The sequence below is a fragment of the Amblyraja radiata genome, chromosome 16 (assembly GCF_010909765.2).
Source record: "Amblyraja radiata isolate CabotCenter1 chromosome 16, sAmbRad1.1.pri, whole genome shotgun sequence".
NCBI classification, from domain to species: Eukaryota; Metazoa; Chordata; class Chondrichthyes; order Rajiformes; family Rajidae; genus Amblyraja; species Amblyraja radiata.
This window is the reverse complement of record NC_045971.1, coordinates 25,325,114-25,350,664: the sequence shown is the minus strand read 5'-3', so window position 1 is coordinate 25,350,664 and position 25,551 is coordinate 25,325,114. Positions and strand designations below refer to the sequence as shown.

Sequence of the window (25,551 nt, the reverse complement as noted above, 5' to 3'; positions counted from 1 at the left end):
ACCTGCGGTTTGCGAGCGGCCAGCTCCCCGAGGGACTGAACCGCGTTGGAGCACCGCAGGCTAACGGCAGTACGGGCGGCTCAGTACTGTGAGCACTGCACCGTGCTTTGGAGCACCGCAGGCCAACGGGGATACAGGCGGCACAGTGACCGTGTACACTGCATCGCATTGGCACTGCGGGGCCTGCACCTGCGAGAACATACCGTTTTGCAGCGATGCAGGTCCAAGAAGAAATCCTCCAGTGGGTAAGTCCCATAGCAGCACCTTATACAGGGCTGTATTTCACTTCTACTATTGCAGGGAAGTGGTTGAGGAAAAGACAGACTCAGGGAGAAGGAAGCAGCACCTTTTCTATAGGGCTATAATCATGCTTCTCTCTCCCCAGTAGACTCTTCTGTCAGAAGAGTGCTGGGGTCAAGTCTAGGGCAAACCCTGGACAGGTAAACAGATGTAAGAGCTGTAACAATGAGGTGATGCCTTTTCTAAGTCACAAAGTACATAGAGTGCATTATTGGTCCTTTCCTGATAGAAATACAGGAATACTTATGTTGTGACTGAAGGATTTAGCAGTCCAAAAATTTACTGACAAATTCCATTCCCATCTGGGAAGTCACACGGGAATGTCTGTCTATGTTTCAGGGGGAACAACAGTACAGCTGTGAGTAAAGCTAACTGGGAAAGATCTACAAACCAGGTTAGAAGCCAGCATAGACCATATGTTTTCTATCTACTGCAGGGGCAAACATTAGCTGACACCATAGCTGTCACTTGCCACCGGGGATTGTAAATCCCTGAATGTACTAAACTAATCAATTTATGCATCTGGTTACATCCAACCGGGATTGACGCGGGCCTGTGTAAACCCGAAACCTCCTAGCAAAATCTTTTTATTTGGGGGTGACCTATCTAGAAGGTCAAGGAGTTGGACAATGAAGCCAAACTGGAGCTCATCTAAACGTCCAAACATCATCCTCAAAGGTATCGCCCCTATGCTGGAAGATGTGTACACCCACAACACACGGCCTCGGGGATCCAGAAGAAAACAGTAAAACCAGAAGGAAGCAAGGAGGTTGGTGCGAGAAGACATCGAATAAATAACTTTTTGACACTCATATCTTAAACAGTATCCGGGGATACACAATAGAATTTTACAACACATAATCTTCTAGTCCAGCTGATATATCGAGAGAGGAATTTGGAGGAGAACACCAAATGGATATTGGGCTATAGTATTTGCTGATGTTTCTACACGATATGGAACACCAGATGCCGATCTACTCGTATCCAGACATAATCACCAATTACCAAATATGTCATATGGGATACAGACACTGGACATCAGCAACAGATGGGGTTTTAGCTGCATTGCAAAGGAAGAATTATTATCTACGCATTCCCTTCCTAACAAAATAGGATATGGCGCTTGACGCATCAATCATAGATCAGATCTCGGCTTTTTGGCTAAGATCAAGTATAATATCTGTTCTTATCAGTTTAAATGTCTGATATGTCCCTTATCTAGGGACCATATATTATAAAATTAAATAAATAAATAAATAAATACAAAAGATTTAAAGAAAAATAAATTTTTTTAAAAAGTGAAAAATAAATAAAACGATATATTCGTTTTAAGAACAGAAACCTTTTCTATTGTTAAGTATATTCGTTTTAAGAACGAAAATGGCAAGCATTGATTCGAAGGATGCTTACAATTTCAGTACCCATAACAGGTGACCACGGACGTTATTTTTATCTAATTGGATGGCTCAGCTCTAGCAGTATAGAGCACTACCTAATGTGTTTACATTAGCACCTAGGTTATTTACAAAATATGACAACCAGCCACACAATGGTAATGGCTTCTTTGGATGACATACTAATTGTGTGGAAACTTAGGACGGGCTGAACAAACGGTAACAGCCACTTAACAATTATTTGGAAACTAGGATTCATTATCCATCCAATTAAATCAAAATTAAAGCCTTCAAACTAAAGGGATTATTTGGGGTTCACCATTAACTCAGTTCCTCATGTCAGTAACTTTGCCAACAGAGGTTACAACCTTAATAGAGGCATACAGCAAAATCATTGACATGAGGATAAACCATCCATCAGACTGGTAGCAAGAATATTGGCAACATATGGTTTCCAGCCACATAATTCAGACCCTTACATTATAAAGATTTACAGAGGGCCAAAATATGAGCTCTTAAAATTAATGGTGATCATTTCGATAGAATGATGAAGCCATACAGAAGCCATATTGGAACTAAATGGTGGAAAGATAACATTGGGCATTGCTCCAATCCTATCATTGTCAGCAACCAGTCTATGGTCCTACATATGGATACTATGCACTAGGATGGTGTGTTACCAATTCCATCTCCAGCTGTGGAGGAAGATGGAATACACAGCAAGCATCATTATTACTAACACTGGGCATAACTACCTGGAAATGTTGGGTGTTTTTTCATGGCCTAAAGTCATGTTGCTCTGGAATATATTAAACAGGTTATTAGATTATAAATTAACAACACTACTGTGGTAGCACATATCAACCACATGGGTGAAAGGGAATCTACATCATGTAACAATCTGGCCAACACAATTTGGCAACCTCATCAGGGGGGGGGGGGGGTACTAAGGGAAATACTACGAGACTCTGCGTCTGGTGTTTTAATAGTACCCGACTGACCTACCCAACCATGGTTCTAGGTGGTACTGGGAATGAGATTAGAACCATGCAGCACCATCCAAAACAGACGGCCAGAGCAATGGACATGATCACAGCGGGCCACAGACAATCAACCTAAAGACAATGTCTAAAATACATAAACTAATGGGAGATGTGTTGCAACCATAATACATCATCCAGCCTGTTAGGAAGCTTTGTTAACCTACAGGGGCTTAGTATTAGTGACATCAACTGTGCCAGAAGTGGCCCATCTACTTACCTATGGCAAGAGAACGGAACAACAGCTTATGAGGGACACTTTTTATGGGAATTCCCCAAAGACCAGGTATTCCCAAATATGGGACATCAGCATCGTCTTAACGTTGTTAAAGAACTGGGCTCCAGCCACAGCGCTGTCATTACAGTTTTTGACATTTTACAAAACTGTCATGCTGATGGCTTATGTCACGGCACTAAGGACTCAGTCCCTACCAAATTAAGGCTGGATACCTTGACCAGTTCACCTGGCAACTTACACTTCTATATTCAGGAATTAGGGAACTAAACAGACAGGGGTCAGCAGGCCTTAAAATAACATTTTTTTTTTAGAGCCTACCCTACAGATGATTGACTGTGTTGTGAGACATCTACAAATATACATGGAACAAACCCAGACCATCAGTGGCACAGAAGAGGAACTTCTCATCAACGACAGACAGCCTCATTAAAGAATAACAGGCCAGGCCAGCTAAATGGCTAACATAGTATTGACAAAAGTTGGTGTAAACACTAACTGGGTTAAAATCTCACTCCACCAGGCTGCAGCAACGTCGGCAGCATTTAAATTGGAGGTTCCTATGGATAAAATCCTCAGGACTGCAGGATGGCCATCGGAAAGAACATTCTAAAGATTATAACTAACCAGTAATGGAAACTGGAATTTTTCAGAAACATTGTTAAGTTTCTGTACCATAATTTACCCCAAAAAACAGGGGCTATCAATTATTATTAACTTTATGGTTATTTATATATATCATATTGATGTTCAATATGTTATCACTATTCCCCCCAAAACCAAGGCAGACGTGATGATGGACTCGTTCCATGGCTTGAATCACAGAGCTTTGAAATCTTCATGTAGTCACTCACGTGACTCCGAAGTAAAATAGTAAGATTAAACGAGAACTTACCAGTTCGAAGTTTGATCTGTATTTTATGAGGAGTAACGTTGAGGGAATACATGCCCTCCGCTCCCACCCTTGATCATAAACACAACTGGTATCTTTTCTCTAATCTTACTATGCTTAAGTCATTACACGTATCTGTGATTCACTCCGCTGCTTTGAAGAATGACACACGTGCTTAGTGGCGGGTTCTTCATGTATTCCTTCAACGTTACTCCTCATAAAATACAGATCAAACTTCGAACTGGTAAGTTCTCGTTTAATCTTACTATCAAACAATTTTAAAAAAGTCAATAAGTAATTTGTGGAAACAAAGAACTGCAGACACTGGTTAATACACAAAAGGAAACAATGCTGGAGTAACTCAGCAGGTCAGGCAGCTTCTTTGGAGAACATGGATAGGTGACATTCGATCTGAAACATCACCAGTTCTCATCTATGTTCTCTAGAGATGTGGAGTCTGAAGAAGGGCCTCGACCCGAAACGTCGCCCATTCCTTCTCTCCGGAGATGCTGCCAGTCCCACTAAGTTGCTCCGGCTTTTTGTATCTATCTGCAGAGATGTTGCCTGGCTCGCTGAGTTACTCCAGCACTCTGCGTCCATAATAAGAAATCTATTGCATTAAGAAATGTTATGTAATCTTCAGTTTTACTTCGGAGTCACGTGAGTGACTACGTGAAGAACCCGCCAGGACGCATGCGTGTCATATCGCTTCATGCATTGCGAAACGACAGGCGGGGTCGAGCGTTCCCCCGCAGCGGTAAAATTTGAAACCGCGACCGACAGGTAAGTGAATTACTCTGCGGTCATTTTTTGTTTCCCGGGCTGTTTTTTCAGGGGGAAACTGGACAAAAATAGAGTCCACAAGGGCTGCGTCTAAAGCTGGCTGGGGAGGACCGCGGAGTTGCGGGCAGCCAGCAGCAGCTGAAGGCACCAGCATCACCATGAATAGGGATCAGCTGTGCCGGACTTAGCACCCGCGCCGGCCAGATCAACACCACGGCCGGGCGGGAAGGCTACACAGATCAGAGTCGTTGACTCTGACAAGTTGAAACGGCAAGCGGGGGGAGCATTCCCCTGCAGCGGCAAGTTTTTTAAAAGCAAGACCGACAGGTAAGGGAATTACTGCGGTCGTGTTTGTTTCCCGTGTCTGTTTCTTACAGGGGGAATCTATGGACAAGAGTCCACAAGGGCTGCACTGGTTGGGGAAACCGCGGAGTTGCGGGCAGCCAGCAGCAGCTAAAGGCACCAGCATCACCGTGAGTGGGATCAGCTGTGCCCGACTTGACACCCTCACCGGCCAGTTCAACACCACGGCCAGGCGGGAAGACTACACAGACAGATCCGTTGAAGTCAAAACAGCAGGCGAGGGGAGTATTCCCCTGCAGTGGCAAGTTTTTAAAACCAAGACCGACAGGTAAGGGAATTACTGCGGTCATGCTTTGTTTCCCGTGCTGTTTTTCACAGGGGGAATCTATGGACAGGAATTCTGCTCCTTTCACTTATGACCTTATGACCTCCCCTTTCCTCCCCATCTTATTATAACTATACCCTTGAATCATCTTTCTTTCAAGAGCCAAGAATTCCAACCAGACATGTCCGCAGCAGCTGAGCGGGACGGGACAGATTGCAACGGTGGGGGCGCTGCAAGCCGGCGCCCTGTCAGCAGCATGTCCGTTTTTTCCAACTTTTTTTGTTTTTTTAGTATGTTTTAAAGTATGTTTTTTGTGTTTCTTTGTGTGTTTTGTGTGGGGGGTGGTGTGGGGGGGGGGGTTGAGGGGGAAACCGTTTCGGTCGCCTCCTTCATGGAGAGGCGACTTTTTCCAGGTCACCACCCCCGTGGCCTAACAACGAGGATCGGGCGGATTTTCCCGGAGACGCGACTGGGGCTTCAGCGGCGGGCGCAGCATGGACTCTCGGCGTGGAGCGGGCGAGCCCTCGCTGGGGCTAGCCGGAGGGGAGCGCTCTGTTTCGCTGGCCCGCGGCAGCTGGCAGCCTGAAGTCTGCAGAGCTCAAGCTGGCGCAGCGTCTACAGCCCGGGATCCCTCGTGGGGGACCCGGGAGAAGAAGGAGCTTCCACCGCCGGCCTGCGGCCAACTTCTACCGCGGACCCGGCGTGGACTTACTTACCATCACCCCTGGAGGGGAGCTTCGACCGCCGGCCCGGCGGTCTGCGGTGCTTCTGGCTGCGGCGCGGCGGGGACTTTAAATCTTCGACCGCCGGCCTGCGGCCTACACCATCCTGAAGCCGCGGTCTCCAGTGGGGAAGAGTCGATCCTGGACTGGCTCTGGACTCTGGTCCCGACCACGGGGGGAAATGGAGGAGGACTGGCCAAATTATGTGCCTTCCACCACAGTGATGAATGCTGTGGTGGATGATTGTGTTAAATTTTTATCGTGTATTGTGTGTTCTTTCTCACTGTATCGCTGCTGAAATATTCATTTCACTTGCACTTTATGTGCAATGTGACGAATAAACCCGTATTGTATTGTATTGTATTGTATATAAAAGATGCCCTGGCCATCGATCTGATTCTTACAGCCACGGAGAATTAATAGTTGGTGTACTGTGTGACAAGTTGCTAGGCCTGACTGGCCTGCAGCCACAACAGGTGGAATGGGTAGCCCAGTGCCAGGGTCACGGGAGGATAAAGATGACGTAGGTTCTATTGCAGTGGATCCATTAGTTCATAAGTTTATTAGTCACAGGAACAGAATTAGGCCACTCGGCCCATCGAGTCCATTGCGCGAATTAATCATGGCTGATTTATCTTTTCCTCTCAACTCCAATCTCCTGCCTTCTCCATAACCTTTGACACCCCATACTAATCAGGAATTTGTTGATCTCTGCTTTAAAAATATCTATTGACTTGACCCTCACAGCCATGGATTCATACAGCGTAAAAACAGGCCGATCAGCCCAACTCACCCATGCCAACCAAAATGCCCATTAATGCCAGTCCCATTTAGTCAATTATTATATTATATTTTTATATTTTATTATTTATTTCGAACCGAATAAAAGAATAAAAAGCAAGTGTGAAACAGCATACAAAAAACAAAACAAGAATATTTATAAAGTGTCATAAACAATATCTATAAATAAATGAAATCGTATGTGTCCGAAAAGGAGCAGGAAGAAGCCAAAGCTTATTAATTCCCACCCCTTATTCAACTGCTTGTAATTATCTTATACAAACTTAGCAGCTATATGTACACCATATGTACACAGCAGCTATATGTACACCAAATTATTTACATTTACACACTAATCAAATATTTACAAAGCCATACAAAAAAGAAAAAATAATTAACCTACAAACTTATACATCTTTGGAATGTGGGAGGAAGCCAGAGCACCTGGAGAAAACCCATGCAGGTCACGGTGGGAAGGTACAAAATCTGTACAGACAGCACCTATGGCAGGATCATTAACAGCTAACAGTGGCCTGTTCCCTTTATCCTCGTGACTTTTTTGCATCTTTCATGCATTTGCTCTTTATCTCTCAATATCACCGTCTATACCTCTTGTTTCCCCATCCCCTGACTTTAGTCTGAAAAAGGGACTCGACCCGAAATGTCACCTGTTCCTTTTATCTCCAGAGCTGCTGTCCGACCCACTGAGTTACTCCAGTTTTTTGTGTCTATCTTCGACTAAAAGCACGGTTGTTTTCTCTGCAGTGCCATCAACCCTTTGCTGAAATGCTGAAGTGGCATCTTTCCCCACATACCAGTACCCAAGCTGAGATCACCAAACGGAAAACCCATAAGATGAATTCCCAGGAGCCCACTTTCACAGCTGTGGTAGAATACCTGCTCATTTTCTCCTGATTGCTGAATTTCCTCAACCAACTGTTCAACAAATCTTAAAAAAATTAATTGTCAAACCATGGAGCATATCAAGTCGACAAATCTATCTCTTTGATCTTTCTAATTACTTTTCTGACCAGTGGAGCTGGCTCATTTACCCTCTGGACAATGAGATTACCTGAGTCGATACTTAATCATGGTTTCCACCAACTGTCTGTTAACCAAAGGAGCTAATTCATCTCCTTGATTTAGAAACTAATTTGGGGTCTTTTGGCCCAGTGATTGCTGACCAGAAGGGCTTACGGAGTAATTTTGTTCTAAGTGTAGATATAATTAATTAGCCTTCTGGCCAACAAATTCCTAACATTAACATTTTGATTTCACTGTAACACTGTTAATGAGTTTGTTTATTACCAGTTGTCTATTTAAACCATCAAAATAAATAGTTTTTGATGTTTTCCATCTGATTGTCTCATGTATTCCCACTTTAATAAGCTTAAAATAGGTTAATTGCAAGTTATTTTCTTTGATTAGAAACTTGCTAGCTTGCTACCAGATGGTCAATAACTCCAGAGACGTGATTTTGATGAAAGCCTGAGTTCAACTCATTTTTGCATTTAACCTCGGCCATTTCAATGATATTGCTGCTGTTTCGAGTAGACTATTAGAAAAAGGTGGAAAATAAGGGAGGAAATCATTAATTTTATCAGCTTCACTGCTAACTTCCACCATGCTCCTACATTCACTGCACCATTTAGATTAGTTTAGCTTCGAAATACATCATGGAAACAGGCCTTTCGGTCCATCAAATTCATGATGACGCCGGAGACGCTGCCTGACCGGCTGAGTTACTCCAGCATTTTGTTTCTATCTGTGGTGTAAACCAGAATCTGTTGTTCCTTCCTACTTGGATCTATGATGAATTAATTACCCATTCATGCTAGTTCTGTTATCCCACTTTCCCACTCCTTACACAGTCGGGGCAATTTACAGAGGCCATTCATCGTACAAACTCGCATGTCTTTGTGATGTGGGAGAAAACCCTCCAGGTGGGTCCTTTCTGTGGGTCTTGAGATGGTTGAAGAGACTGATCCTGGAGCCAATGACTTTATGTCCCTCCAAGTGGACACCTGTGCATGCTAACGTTTGATGTGGGGAGACTGATTAACGGACCAAATGGCCAGCGCATGGTCCTTGACAGTGATATACACTCGGGTCCAACAGCCTGGACTCCACGATGCTGGGACACTCTCCCTGATGCAGCCTTTAGAGATACAGCATGGAAACAGGCCCTTCAGCCCACGCCGACCAGCGATCCCCATACACCAGCACTATCCTACATACTAGGGACAATTTATAACTATTTTTAACCGAAGCCAATTAACCTACAAACCTGTATGCCTTTGAAATGTGGGAGGCAACCAGAGCTCCCGGGGAAAACCCACATGGTCAGAAGGAGAACGTGCAAACTCCGTACAGAAAGCACCTTTAGTCAGGATTAAACCCGGGTCTCTGGTGCTGAAAGACAGCAACTCTGTCGCTGGTGCCTTCTTTCTCCTTCTCAGCCATTGTGGTGCACCATCGGTTGGCCATCCACCATCCTCCACTTGTTCACCATCGAGGTCTTCTTCTTTGGTTGCGCTTTGGCTTGAACCTCTCTCTCGATCTGCCCGCCATGGGTGATGCTGCCAAGACCACAGCTGCAGACGGTTTATCTGTCAGGATCTTAGGCACATGCAACCTTCCTCACCACAACAAGGTGGCAACCATTGGAAGATGACATTTACTGCAGCTATCTGGACTACATCTCTTCCCACCCGGTCCTTCATAAGGACGTTATCCCAGTTTCTCCTTCTCTGCCACATCTTGATCATCTGAAATGCTCTCCTTTTTCAGGGCACCTTTCTTCTGTATTGATGGAGCCCGCCCTCATGTTTCCCTTTCTTGGATTTCTGCTTTCCCCCTGTCTCCCTCACAAAAGAACAGTGATCGAGTGACCCTAGTCCTCACCTCTTCTTACCTCACTAGCCTCCATGTCTAGTACATAACCTTCATCATTTCTGCCCGTTGCAATGAGATCCCACTGCTGACCATATCTTCTCCTCCCCATCCCTACCCATCATTCGCAGGGACCACTCCCTCCGTGATATCCTAGTTCGGAGTGAGTAAGTGCAGACCTGGAGACTGATTTGCAGAGCTTGCACTTGCACGTCAATTCAATTCCGCTTTCCATTCTCACACCAACTTATCCAGCCTGAAGAAGTGTCCTGACCCAAAACACCGCCTATCCAGGTTCTGAGTTGCTGCCTGACCCGCTGAGCTACTCCAGATCTCTGTGGCCTCTCTTCCAACGTATCCATCACAACCTTCTCCGCTGCCCCTGTGAGGTCCAACATAAACTAGAGGAGCAGCATCTCATATTCACTGAACTTTCCAATTTAAGGCAGCCCTCACCTCAGGCATGTTTCCCCCACACTACCTCTCGCTCCTTTCTTTCCTCCACTGGTCATCCCATTTTTGTGGCCTTCCAGCCCCCATCACCGCTTTTGTCATTCTCCCCTTTCTGGTTCCATCCACCCCTTCATCCACAGGCCTTACTCTCTCTCTCTCTCAGCTGTTTCTGGTTCCATCTGTCCTTCACCTATCCTTCAATGGTTCCTTCAGCACCTTCCTCACGTATTGCGTTTCTGCACTGGTAGCCTTTGTGTTCCAGCATGTTGCCCCCCAGCACCTATCTCCACGATGTCTAAATCATCCATCCACCTCACATGGCTCCATCTGCCTTCGACCGTTCACACCCATCATCTACTGGCCCCTGTGTTCAAGTAGGAACTGCAGATGCTGGAAGATCGAAGGTACACAAAATTGCTGGAGAAACTCAGCGGGTGCAGCAGCATCTATGGAGCGAAGGAAATAGGCGACGTTTCGGGCCGAAACCCTTCTTCAGACCCTGCTCTGTCACTGCTCCTCTACTCGTTATGCTGGCTACTTCCCTATCTACTCACAGTTCCGATGCAAGGTTTCATCCCCAAACATTGACAAATCCCTTCCCCTCACCTATGCTGCTGAACCGTGGCGGCACGGTGGCGCAGCGGTAGAGTTGCTGCCTTACAGCACATACAGCGCCAGAGACCCGGTTCGATCCCGACTAGGTGCGCTGTCTGTACGGAGTTTGTACGTTCTCCCTGTGACCGTATGGGTTTTCTCCGAGATCCCCCTACACTCCAAAGACCTACAGGTTTGTAGGTTAATTGGCTTGATGTAAGTGTAAATTGTGTGTAGGATAGTGTTAATGTGCGTGGATCGATGGTCGGCGTGGACTCGGTGGGACGAAGGGCCAGTTCCCGCGGTGTATCTCTAAAGTAAGCTAAACTGAAAAGTTATGATAGACACAAAATGCTGGAGTAACTCAGCAGAACAAGCAGCATCTCTGGAGAGAAGGAATGGGTGCCTTAGACTGTTCCCATCCGTCAGCTATCTGAGCTTTGTCCCATCTCCAACCCTCCCCCTCCCTTACCTGGCTCCGTCTGCTCATCATCCTTAACCTCTTCTTTGCTCCTTCAACCACCCACTCACTGGCCCTGCCCCGTCACTGCTCCTCTACTCGTTATGTGACGTTTCGGGTTGAGACCCTTCTCTCCCCCGAAACGTCACATATTCCTTCTCTCCAGAGATCCTGCCCGTACCGCTGAGTTACTCCAGCATTTTGTTTCTATCTTCGATTTAAACCAACATCTGCAGTTCCTTCCTACACTTAAACCGAAAAGTTCCTCTAGCAGATTGTTCATTGCTCCAGATTCCAACATCTGCAGTCTCTTACAGTATATCTTCAATTGATGATGTCTTTGGAGACACAAGGAACTGCAGAAACGTGAACAAAACACTAAGTGCTGGAGTAGCTTAAACAAGTCAGGCAGTATCTGTGGAGGAAATGAACTGGTGACATTTTGGGTTGGGTCCCTCGCTCAGACTGACATCCCGACCCAAAACATCATCTGACCATTCCCTCCATAGATGCTGCCTGACCTACCGAGTTCCTCCAACACTTTGTTCGTTTGCTCAAGTCTGTGTAGTGTTCCCCAAGCAAGTAGGTAGGTTAGTAAACAGGAATGATGTAAACACTCAGCGAGCTAATCTTGCAACCATTAATTGAGGATGAAAGCTTCAATGAGAAATATAAGGTTACAACCTGCAGAACAATATATATTTTTTTTTTTTGTTTTTTTTATTAGAAGTTAATACAATACAAAAAGAACAATATATTTAGTACATAGAAAACAAAATGGAGGCACCACCACCTGGCTATAATCCACAAATCCCTTTGCTCTTCATGACCTAGAAATACTACTAAGCATTATACCTAAAGTGATTTTTTTTCATTGTATATTGTGTTTTTGAGCTATATTGAGCCGCTTGAGGAATTGTTTCACCCAACGCCAGTGTTCCATCTTCACGGCAAGAGGGCCCTGAAAATCATCGGACTGGCTGCAAGGCCACAAATGGGCCCCGACCTCGGGTGTTTCAGAGGACGAGGACTTAACTTTCTGCTGCCTTTCCCCACAGTGGACATTTTTGATTCTGTTGTGGGGGGATGTTTGTGTTGAACTCTATAATGTGTTGTGTCCATTTTCTTTATTTATTTTTAACCTTTTTCTATGGTTTGTATGTAAATTTATTATTTAATTTATGTAAAGCACTTTGGTGTCAATGCAAGTTGACTTAAAATGTGCTATATAAATAAAGCAATAATAATAATAATAATAATAATAATAATAATAATAATAATAATAATAATAATATATTCATTTCATCCTTCTAAGCAGTTTGATGTTTATTGTTGACCTTTTCCAATTAGCACAACAAATATGTTGCTACCAATTTCATATCAAACTAAAATGGATTATACTGTCTGAAGTGACATCTCCATGCCCTGCATTGTATTTTCTCAAGATAATTAGGAGCTACCTGTCTCTCTAAATTCTCAAGTCTGCTATCATGGTGCAGCTTTATAGGACGTTTGTTCGACTGCGTTTGGAGTTTTGTGTGCAGTTCTGGTCGCCCCATTTCAGGAAGGATGTGGAGGCTTTGGAAAAGAGGTTTACGAGAATGTTGCCTGGATTTAGGGGTATTAGCGATAGGGGGAGTTTGGGCCGACTTGGATTGTTTTCTCTGGAGTGTCGGAGGTTGTGGAGAGGCCTGATAAAAATATATATAATGATGTGAGGCAAAGATAGGGGAGACAGTCAAAATCTTTTTTTCTGGCATGGAAAAATCAAATGCTCGAGGGGATAGCTTTAAGATGAGAGGGGCAAAGTGTAAAAGAAATGTGTGGGTGGTTTTTTTACACAGAGGGTCGTGAGTGCCTGGAACGCGCTGTCGGGAGGGGGGGGGGGGGTTGGGGGGTGGTTAAAGCAGATAGGTTGGTGGCATTTAAATGACTTTTGGATAGGGATATGGATTTGTCGGGAAAGAGGGATACAGGCTTTGTGCAGGTAGATAATGGATGATTTAGACATCGTGTTCGGCACAGACATTATGGGCCGAAGGACCTGTTCTTGTGCTGTTCTATGTACAAGGTTTTATGTTCTGCCATGTTCTGCTGTGGGGAGATGTTTGCTCACTCCACTGGGAATCTCACGGACAGGCACAACTATAACAGGCCCTTGCACTGTACTCACGGTGGATCTTAGAACCAGCATCACTTTCTCACCTTCACTGAACACATCTTCCGATTGTGAATAACCAATTCTGAACAGGGAACTGGGAATTGTGAGAAATGTAGTCAGGCTGACCATAGTCTAGTGTACGATCCAAAGGCCCAAAACCAAATAGACCAATTGTTCAGTCTGAGCTGGAGATAGAAGAAACTTCAGATGCTGGAACCTTGAGCAGAACACAAAGTACTGGAGGAACTTAATGGGTCAGGCAGCATCTGTGGAGGGAATACACAAGCAACATTTTGGGTCAGGACCTTTCTTCAGTTTAAGCTCACAGGCAGTGGTGCTAGAATAGTTGCTGGCGACCACAATGCAGTTCCATCAGTTAGTAACTGAATGTTCAACCTATGCCTCCATCAAGGGGCGGAGAGACAGTAGAGGGGCAGTCTGATTGGAGTCTATGTGTCCTGTCTCCTGCCTCATTTGGCGTGTTGCATTCAAAGCCTCCCACAAACTCAGTATCCTTTGAAGTGACTGGGATTGGTCCTCCCACCTTTCCATCTCATCGGTCGAGCTGAGAGAAGTTGCGGGAAGGTCAGGGCAAGGGTATAATTGCCCCCCCCCTCCCCCCCCCCCATCAGAAGCCAAAGGTCAGCAGTGAAGATCCCCAGCAACAGCCAGCGATGGTCGAGAGAGCCATGCCCCATTTAAAGTCTGCAACTGAGAATATGAAGACGGCACTGGTCCTATCCGAGGCAGAGCAACCTTCATGAAGGACAAAGGTCAATGGAATCCAAGAGTTCAGTGAAGACCAACCCCAAAATTAGCAGATGGTATTGGGTAATCGGGCAGATGATTACAACCTAAGCTATTGACTGTGTGTGTGTGTGTGTTTGTATGTATATGTGCCTGTGTGTGGTGTGTGTGTGCATGTGTGTGGAGGGTGTGTGTGTATGCATGTGTGCATGCGTATGTGCGGATGGTTTGCCTGTGTGTGTGGTGTATGTGATGGTGTGTGCGTGAGCATGCTTGTGTGCGGAGGAAGAGTGTGTGTGTGTGTATGTGTGCAGAGGGTGTGTGTGTGTGTATGCCTGTGTGTGTCTGCATGTGTGCATGCTTGTGTGTGTCAATAGAAATATGTTTGCAATAGAATTAAACTTGTGTATTTTTGTTTGTTCGCAAAAGTATAAAGCTCCTAAGTAAAGCGCAGTTAAAGAGAAAAATGTAGAAACAAGGAACTGCAGATGCTGGTTTACAGAAAAAGACATAAAATGCTGACAGACTCGCTGAGTTACTCCAGTACTTTGTGTCTTTTTTATGCTTAATGAGATATTAATCGACATGCTCAGAGATTCTCAGGAGCAGCACAATGGTCTGTGAAATAGAAATTACTGTGAGGAAAATTTTACAAAGAAAAACTAGCATAAAGGTTCACAGTAATCCAGAAACCACAGTGCAATCAAAGCACGAACAATAGGCACTAGACTGATAAACACTTCAGCTATATCGACTAACATCGAACTACAAATAACAGCAGTGTGAGCTGTCACCAAGCTGGAAACATAACGTACTGTGTGTGTGGGAGCGGTGTGTGTGTATGTTGGAGGAGTATGTGTGAGGGGTGTGAGTGTTTGTATGAGGGGCGTGTGTGTATGAGGTGTGCATGTATGAGAGGCATGTGTGTGAGCAGTGAGTGTGTGTATGAGGGGCGTGTGTGTGTGTGTGTATGAGGGGCATGTGTGTGTGTGATGGGGGATGTGTGAGTGGTGTGTGTGTGTGTATGAGGGGGGAATGTGTGAGTGGTGGGGGGGGTGTGTGTGGGTGTGTGTACTATTGCAGACCACAATAGCTCACAGAAAGATAGATAATTCATACCATATTTCATACATAATACAATACAATACAATATTTATTGTCATTTAAACCTCAGTGAGGCTCAAACGAAACTCTGTTTCTACAGCCATACAAACAAAAACTATTCCTACTAGACACACAACCAATTAACACAAACATCCATCACAGTGAACCTCCTCCTCACTGTGACGGAAGGCAAAGTCTTTTCTCTCCCCTGCTCTCCATTTTTCTCCCGATGTTGAAGCCCGATGTTGAAGCCCCAGGCGGGCGATGGTGAGTTCCACGGCCATTTTAGTCCGCGCCGGGCGATGTATGTCCCCGCTCAAGGTCTAAAAGTTGGAGCCCCCGGCGGGCGTTGGAATGTCCTGCGGCCATTAAAGCCGCGCCGGGCGATATACGGCCCCGCTCCGGGTCGTTCCAACCCCGTGACACGGGCTGGAGAGTCACGTTGCGGGAGTTCCGGAAAGCGGTCTCCACCCGTACCCGCGAGCTCCCGATATCACAGTCCACCGGACCTGCGGCTGCAGCTGGAGCTTCCGAGCTCCGGGGTCGGGCCGCAGCAGCAAGCCACCTCTGCTCCCCACGCTCCGAGGCCGGCCAGCCCCACGATGGTAAGTCCGCAGCTCCCAGACTGGAGCCCCCAGGTTGTTCTGGCTGGAGGCCGCTCCACGGTGCTAGGCCCCAACGACAACGGAAACCCGACAGGGAAAAGGTTGGGTCTCCCGTGCAGGGAAGAAGTTTTTTAAAGTTTCTCCCCTCCCGCCCCCCACATAAATACAGTTAAAAACAGTATATATTTAAAAAAAACACAATACTACATTTAACTAGACAAAAAAAAAAAAAAAGACAGACAGGCTGTAGGGGCCGCTGCAACAGTGTCGCACTGCCAACCGGAAACCTGTAATAAACAATGTAAAAAAACACAAAGTGCTGGAGTAACTCAGCAGGTTAGGCAGCATCATTGGAGGACATCAATAAGAAACATTTTGGGCTGGGTACCCTTCTTCAGAGTGTGAAGAAGTGTTCTGACCCAAAACGGCGCCTATTCATGTCCTCCAGAGATGCTGCCTGACCAGCGGAGTTCCTCCCACATTTTGAGTTTTTCTTTAAACCAGCTCCTGCAGTTAATGATGCAAAAGTGGGTGTTTTTGCAGTTAGTGAAGTTGGTGTGAAAGATTGCAGCAGGATCTGGATCGATTGGCCAGGTGGGCTGAGGAATGGTTGATAGAATTTAATACAGAGAAAAGTGAGGTGTTGCATTTTGGGAAGTCTAACGAGGGCAGAACCTACACAGTGAATGGTAGGCCTCTGGGGAGTGTTGCAGAACAGAGGGGTCCAAGAATACAGGTGCATGGTTCCTTGATGGTCGAGTCGCAGGTAGATAAAGTGGTCAAAAAGGCCTTTGGCACTTTGGCCTTCATTAGTCAGAGTATTGAGTATAGAAGTTGTTGCAGTTGTATAGGACATTGGTGAGACCGCATTTAGAATATTGTGTTCAGTTCTGGGCACCATGTTATAGGAAAGTTATTGTTATGCTTGAAAGGGTTCAGAGAAGATTTACGAGGATGTTGCCGGGACTAAAGGATCTCAGCTTAAGGGAGAGGTTAAGTAGGCTGGGTCTCTATTCCATTCCTTGGAGCGCAGGAGGATGAGGGATCATCTTATAGAGGTGTATAAAGTCATGAGAGGAATAGATTGGGTAAATGCACAGAATTTCGCTCAGAGTTCGGGAATCGAGGAGCGGGGGACATAGGTTCAAGTTGAAGGGGAAAAGATTTAATTGGAATCTGAGGTGTAACTTTTTCACACAAAGGGTGGTGGGTATATGGAATAAGCTACCAGAGGAGGTAGTTGAGGCTGGGACTATCCCATTGTTTAAGAGACAGTTGAACAGGTACATTGGTAGGACAAGTTTGGAGAGATATGGACCAAGCACAGGCAAGTATAGCTGGGACATTGTTGGCCGGTGTGGGCAAGTTAGGCTGAAGGGCCTGTTTCACACTATTCAAGATTCAAGATTCAAGAGAGTTTATTGTCATGTGTCCCTGATAGGATAATGAAATTCTTGCTTTGCTTCAGCACAACAGAACATAGTAGACTATGACTCTATGACCTGCAGTTCCTTGTGACTCTGCCAAAACTAAGTAATGAAGTATGCCTTATAATGTCAACACTCCCGACACAACATTTAAGGGGTATAGATTCAATCCCAGTTCAGTATTTGAGTGCATTATGTGCAGTAGCACAGTACACAGTGCAGTACTGTGGCAAATATTGTGACAAGTACTGTGACCCACCAACACCACCCCCACATCCAGCGATGCCTCCTTCCTTGAGGAGCTTAACCACTTCTATGGCCGCTTCGACAGGGACAATCTAGAGACAGCCATCAAGGCTGTGCTCCCTGCTGATCACCAACCCCTCACACTCACCCCCTACGACGTGTACGTGGCACTGAGTAGGACTAATGCACGTAAGGCTGCTGACCCTGACGGCATCCCCGGGCACGTCCACAGGGCCTGTGCTGTGCAGCTGACATATGACTGGACTGACATCTTCAACCTGTCACTTGCCCAAGCAGTTGTCCCTACGTGCCTTAAAACCACCTCCATCGTGCCGGTGCCAAAACACTCCACTGCGGCAAGCCTCAACGACTTCCGCCCAGTTGCACTTACTCCCATCATCACCAAGTGCTTCGAGAGGCTGGTCCTGGCACACCTCAAAGGCTGCCTACCCCCCACATTGGATCCCTATCAGTTTGCCTACCGCAAAAACAGGAGTACGGAGGATGCCATCTCAACGGCACCTCACTCCGCCCTCTCCCACCTCGACAACAGAGACACTTACGTAAGAATGCTGTTCATCGATTACAGCTCAGCATTCAACACCGTTATACCCTCTAAACTGATCACCAAACTCGGTAACCTGGGCATCGATCCCTCCCTCTGCAACTGGATACTGGACTTTCTAACCAACAGACCCCAGTCTGTTAGGTTAGACAAGCACACCTCTTCAACCCTCACCCTGAACACCGCCGTTCCACAGGGCTGTGTGCTGAGCCCCCTCCTCTACTCCCTCTTCACCTACGACTGCACACCTGTACATGGTACTAACACCATCATCAAGTATGCAGATGATTCAACGGTGATTGGCCTCATCAGCAACAACAATGAGTCAGCCTATAGGGAGGAGGTCCAGCTCCTAGCAGCATGGTGCGCTGACAACAACCTGGCCGTTACCTCCAAGAAGACCAAGGAGCTCATTGTAGACTTCAGGAAGTCTAGGGGCGGCACGCACACCCCCATCCACATCAACGGGACGGAGGTGGAACGTGTTTCCAGCTTCAGGTTCCTGGGGGTCAACATCTCCGATGACCTCTCTTGGACCCACAATACCTCAACTCTGGTCAAGAAGGCTCACCAGCGTCTCTTCTTCCTGAGGAGACTGAAGAAGGTCCATCTGTCTCCTCAGATTCTGGTGAACTTCTACTGCTGCACCATCGAGAGCATCCTTACCAACTGTATCACAGTATGGTATGGCAACTGCTCTGTCTTCGACCGGAAAGCACTGCAGAGGGTGGTGAAAATTGCCCAACGCATCAGCGGTTCCTCGCTCCCCTCCATTGAGTCTGTCCAAAGCAAGCGTTGTCTGCGAAGGGCGCTCAGCATCGCCAAGGACTGCTCTCACCCCAACCATGGACTGTTTACCCTCCTACCATCCGGGAGGCGCAACAGGTCTCTCCGTTGCCGGACCAGCAGGTCCAGGAACAGCTTCTTCCCTGCGGCTGTCACACTACTCAACACTGTGCCTCGGTGACTACCAATCACCCCCCACCCCTCCCGGACACTCCTCCCACAGGAAAAACACTATGACTGTATGCATGTAAATAGATTTATTTATTGAAATCATATTCTATGTCGCTCTTCCAGGGAGATGCTAACTGCATTTCGTTGTCTCTGTACTGTACACTGACAATGACAATTAAAGTTGAATCTGAATCTGAATAAGATGCAATAGTAATTTTTAAAAATAAATGGTACCAGGATCTGGTAACGGGGGGTATAAAATAAATTAAAAAAAAAAAAAAACACGGTTGGTATATCCTTTTTTGCGGAGTTTTGTGTTACAATAGAGCGATTGTTTTTCCTTTTTTTCCCTTTTCTTTCTAGGGTCTTATTTCCTTTCTTTACTTCCTTCTCTAACTTCTTCCCTAAGGGGCTTTCTTTCCCCAACACTTTCTTGCACCTTCACGATTCTTGCTCACTTTCCTTACTTCTTTTATTTCTATCTTTTTTAAAGCTCGAAAAACGAAGTGGTACAACAAATGTAATAAGATATATCTGATGTATATTATTGTAACTTACTGTACTTCTAATAAAAATTAAAAAAAATTTAAAAAAAGAAAGTAAAAAAAAGAATCTGAATCTGAGTTGAATCTGAATCTGAAAACAGTCTTGATGAAGAGGCAAAGTCTATTTAAAGAAGAGCCTTTGTTTTCTTCTACTCGCTGTTAAATCAAATGAATGGTTGTTTATCACACATGTTTTATTGCCCTTGAGTGGGCAAGCTTTGGGCCATATTGATTTAAATGACAGTGACTTCCTCTCAGAATAATTCAATGGATGAGATGTACAGTTAGATGTTCTGCTGATTACTAAATAAATGCAATTCTATCTTTTAATGTGGTCTATTGTTCACTTAAATTGAATTTACGCCTTAACAAGAGAAATGTTGCTATCGAGACTCCTTAAAAGAGAAACTGTAACAACAAATTATAATGAACCTCAATATTTAGTCCCTCCGGCACTGTGTGTTTGGCTCAAGATTCCAGCATCTGCAGTTTCTTATATCTCTAATATTTTATTGTTTTGTTGAGTCGGTGCCAACCAATTTCCAATATCTTTTTTTTAACCAGAGACTTCTGATGAAGGCAGCAGTTTGGGAGGGTTGATCAGCAGTTTTTGGAAGGCAATTCATTTGCCGTTCCAGCAAAAAGCAAACTCCTGGAGAACTCAGTTGGTCAGGCAGCATCTGTAGAGGGATAATGTTTCGGGTGGGGACCCTTCTTCAGACAGGGGATAGCAACTCTACTGCTGCACAGTGGCGCAGCGGTAGAGTTGTTGCCTTACAGCATCAGGGACCTGGGTTCGATCCTTACTGTGGGTGCTGTCTATACGGAGTTTGCACGTTCTCCCTGTGACTGCGTGGGTTTCCTCCTCAGTGGGTGCTCCAAAGACGTGCAGGTTTGTAGGTTAATTGGCTTCTGCAAATTGTCCCTAGTGTGTAGGATTGAACTAGTGTATGAGTAATCGTTGGTCGGTGAGGACTCGGTCAGCCGAAGGGCCTGTTCCCATGCTGTGTCTCTAAACTAAACTCAACTTAACTAAAATAAACTATACTTTGTCAAAAGAGATGAGAGGAAGGGGTGAAGCAAGAGGCAGCAAGTGATACTTGGATCTCGGTAAAGAAGGGTTGATTGAGAGATGTCCTGGATGGGAAGAGATGGGTGGAGACAGTAACCAAGGCTGGAGGTGACAAGTGAAGTAAACAAAAGGGTGCAAATGGTAGAAACTACTCAAAAAGGAAAGCAGGGAGTGAGATGTGTAATAGAGGGAGGGATGGTGCAGGGCAGGGAATGGGGGCAGGAAGGGCAATGGAGGACTGAGAGGAGGAAGGTGAGGGCGATGAGCAAATGGAGGAAGGAAAGGAATTGAGCGGCAGGGGTCTGGGGAGCAGAAAGAAAGATGTGGAAAGAGTGGGTTGGGGGGAAGCTGGGCAGCCGCGGGTAAACATACTGTACTTGGGTAGCCTGCAACCCAATGGCATGAACATTGTTTTCTTCATTTTCAGGCAACCTTCCCCCTCCCCCATCTCACCTGCAAACACCTGCAGAAAGGAACTGCAGATGCTGGTTTAAACCGGAGATAGACACAAAATGCCTGAGTAACTCAGCAGGTCAGACAGCGTCTCTGGAGAGAAAGAATGGGTGACATTTCGGGACGAGACCCTTCATCAGACTTTCCACATCTCCAGCCCCTGTCACCCAGTTCCTCCCATCTCCTCATCACCCATTACCTACCCCTACCTGCACCAGGTTCCTCCACCCTGGCCTCTTCTACCCATCATACCTCCCTCTGCTTCCACATTTCACTCCTGTTTCACATCTCATTATCATCTCCACTTATCACCAACCTCTGTTTCTGTCTGGTCTGCTGAGTTCCTCTAGCAGTTTAATTTTTGCTCATGATTCCAGCATCTGCAACCTCTCAAGTCATTTTCACCTCTAGTTCCACAATTATAGTTGCTAATGTAGTTTAGTTCCCCATAAAACCAATCTGAATATTATCTTTAATATACTGTCTATTAATATTCACCAAGGACTCACTGCTTAATTAATAATAGTTAAGAAATAGCACGGAATAAAGAACAAATCAACATTGTTTTTCTTTTGACACCCTGTGTTTGCTCTAGCAGTGTGTTCCCTTTCTATAACTCGCTTTTAAAGTGTTGACTTGCTGCTGAACTGTGGTTTCTTAGGTAACGGTAACTCCTGGGACAGTTCTCAAATGCGAGGAAGAAAACATTGCAGATCTTGGTAATAAAATGCAGAAAGTCTGGGAACATTCAACAGGTCAGCGAGCATCTGTGATACACCATAGCATTCCACCCATATCGAAGCAATGGTCAAGAAAGCACGCCAGCACGTCTACTTCCTTAGAAGGCTTTGGAAGTTCAGCATGTCCCCAACAACTCTCACCAACTTCTACAGATGCGCCGTAGAGAGCGTTTTGTCGGGATGCATCACAGAATGGTTTGGGAACAACTCCATTCAAGACCGCAAGAAATTGCAGGGAATTGTGGACGCAGCCCAGACCATCACACAAACCAACCTCCCTTCCATTGACTCCATCTACACTTCACGCTGCCTCGGCAAAGCCACCAGCATAATCAAGATTGTGTTTCACCCCATCACGCCTTCTTCTCCCCTCTTCCATCAGGCATCATATTCTGGGGCAGTTTCTTCCCAGCTATTATCAGACAACTAAACCATTCCACCAACAACTGGAGAGCGGTCCTGAGCTACGATCCATCTCTCTGGAGACTCTCTTTCTATCTTGAATCCCATTTTACTGGACTTTATTTTGCACTAAATGTTATTCCCTTTATCCGGGTAGATTTACATTGTGGATGGCTTGATTGTGACCATCTACAGAAGAGTCTTTCCGCTGACTGGTTAGCATGCAACAAAGGCTTTTAACTATACCTCGGTACACGTGACAATAAACTAAACTAAACTAAATTAAACCATTCCCCTCAAGCAGTCTTGCCAATCTTGAATCAGGCTCTCCACTCTTCCCAAGATGTGATGATCCTAGAGATGCAAGGAACTGCAGTTGCTGGAATCTTGGGCAAAGCACAAAGTGCTGGAGTAACTCATGGAGTCATGTTGCCTGACCTGCTGAGTTACTCCAGCACTATGATGTCCTTGATTGATTTTTTTTCTGTATCCCCTGCAGTTGTCAATATTTTTAGTGGGTAGAATTAGGTTATGCTTGTTTATTATTGTCACATGTCTGGAGAACAGCTGTGATTTGCACCTCTCCAAACAGATCAGATATACCATATATAAATGCAGTCACTTCAAACTCAAGTGCAATAGATAGAACAAAGGGGAAGGTACACAGTGTAGAATATAGTTCCAAGCATTGTAGTGCCGGAGACTATCGGACTATCTTTAAATGACTTTATTGGACTTTATCTTGCACTAAACGTTAATCCCTTTATCATGTAGGTGTACATAGTGGATTGCTTGATTATAATTATGTACATTTATTCCGCTGACTGGTTAGCACGCAACAAAAGGTTTTCACTGTACCTCGGTCCAGTTCCATAGACAAAGTCCAATGACCACAATGTGGCAGAGATGTAACACACAGTGCCCCTGCTTATGGAAGAACCGTTCGCATGCCTGATAACAGAGGGAAGGATGCTGCTCCTAGGTCTGGTGGTGTGTGCTTTTGAGCTTCTGTTTTACCTCCTGCTTTATAACTGCATCCGACACTTGCACTGCATTGGTGCACATCCACATCTGCACCGGTGACTGAAATCAGGTGGAGCTGAATACTATTAAAATGAGGGTTACTTGGATGGATTTCCCAATTTAATCTGCCCTGCAAGGCATGTTTGAGCTTGGTTTTATTCTTCCAACAAGACAAGTCATGGCAGTGGAATTATTATTCCTGCACTCTCCCTCACATTGGATCAAGTCACCGGGGAAGTTTTAATATATTTGCTTACAAACACAATGTGAGTCTGAAAATGCAATTTCATCGGTGCCTCTGCTTTGCTTGTTGCTAATCGAGCTGGATATCTGAAACATAGGATGATAACATTCCACATGACACCTAGTCCCTCCATGTTTGCAGGGTATGAGATGGGCTACTCAGAGACCATTAGATGTGTTGCCACTTAAAGAGTGCAACAGGAGCTTGACATTTAACTGAATTACTTGCCCCAGCTAGTTTTCCAAATAACTCACATTGAAATATCTGCACAGTCAGTTAATCCACAAATCATTAAGAATAGCATTACTGGCTATCAAATGAAATGCAAGCCAAGCATTCATGATGATATCCAGTGGAATTGAACTAAAATATAGAGAAGTTATGTAAACTAACATAGAAATGTAAAATTCTTGCATAGTTATTGGGCGGCACGGTGGCGCAGCCAGAGAGTTGCTGCTTCACAGCGCCAGTGACCCGGGTTCGATCCTGACTAAAGGGCCGGTCCCACTTGGGTGACCTAATCCGCGAGTTCTGGCGAGTTTTCCCTCAACTCATACTCGCAGCATGGTCGACACAAGGTCATAGGAGGTCTTCGTAACTCTCCTTCATGCTCGAGAGTGGTCTCCGCGTACTCGAGGCCTCAGTTAGGTCACGGTGTTTTTTCAATATGTTCAAAAATGCCCGCGAGTAAAAAAAGGTCGCCATTGAAAAAATCTATACTTTTTTTACTCGTAGGTGTAGTCGTAGTAGGTCGTAGTAGGTCGGCATGTTAGTCGTAGGTAATCAAAGGTAATCGAAGGCAGTCTAAGGTAGTCGTAGATAGTCTTCATCATAGTCTAAGGGAGGTCGAAGGAGATCGAAGGAGGTCGTCTTCACTCTCCCTATTCAGTGTCCAATTTTCCCTAAGTTAGTCGTAGCTAGTCGTAGCTAGTCGAAGCTGATCTTCAACATAGTCGAAGCTGATCTTCAACATAGTCGAAGGAGGTCTTCAACATGTCAATTTTTCAAACTCTTCTAAACTCGCCAATTAGGTCACCCGTGGGACTGCCCCTTAAGTGAGCTGCTTGTATGGAGTTTGTATATTCTCCCTGTGACCACATGGGTTTTCTCTGGGTGCTCCGGTTTCCTCCCACATTCCAAAGACGTACAGGTTTGTAGGCTAATCGGCTTGGTAAAATTGTAAATTGTGCCTAGTGTGTGGAGGATAGCGTTAGTGCACGGGGATCACTGGTCATCGCAGACTCGGTGGGCCGAAGGGCCTGTTTCTGTGCGGTATCTCTAAACTAAGCTGAACTAAACTTATGGTCTCCAGATTACAAAAAGAATGTGGAAACATTGGAGAAAATGCAAATATATTTTGTAGGAATAATACCAGACCTGAGAGCTTACAACAATTTGGAAAGGCTGAACTAATTGGGTAACATTTCTCCAAAAAAGGATCAAAGGTTACCCAATAAACGTGGCTATAATTACGAAGTCGATTGATGATGAGGTGCAGAGATGGTGTTTGGGATGAGAGATTTTTAAATTACAACTCATCCAAAAATCCAATAAGGAATTGAGAGGAAACATCTCAGAGAAGTTTAAATGTGGAACTTACTTCAATTAAGATCAGTAAATACAGTCAAAATGAATTTAGGCAGAAATTGTGGGATGAAGCAGCTGAAGAAGTACGACTTGGAGGATAAATACTGAAATAAATCAGTCAAATGACTGGTTTCTATCTAAAATGTACTTAAATGGAACCGAATTTCAGAAGCAAATGCATGCTACCGCCATAACCACATAACGTACTGTATATAATACAAGTACATTTCTTCCTCTGTATAATTCAGTCATACATTACCTGCAAAGCTTTCATTGCACAACAGGTAATGCATTCTTTTTGACTGTACTGATTTTATCAGCTTATTGATGTCTTCAAGCTGGAGGGTAGGAGGTTGAGCGGTGACTGCATAGAGATAGTATATAAAATCATGAGGGGTGTAGTTAAGGAGAATGGTCACAGTCTTGTTTCACAGGGCTGGTGAGTCAACAATAAGAGGACATAGATACAAGATGAGAGGGAAAAGATTTAAAAGGAACTT

The 25,551-nt window shown here is 45.1% G+C and overlaps 1 pseudogene; it reads left to right on the top strand.

The window, feature by feature from the left end:
• Nucleotides 1–1,441: 1,441 nt before the first annotated feature.
• LOC116982358 lies at nt 1,442–1,550 on the top strand (annotated as a pseudogene).
• The last annotated feature ends 24,001 nt before the right edge of the window (nt 1,551–25,551 follow it).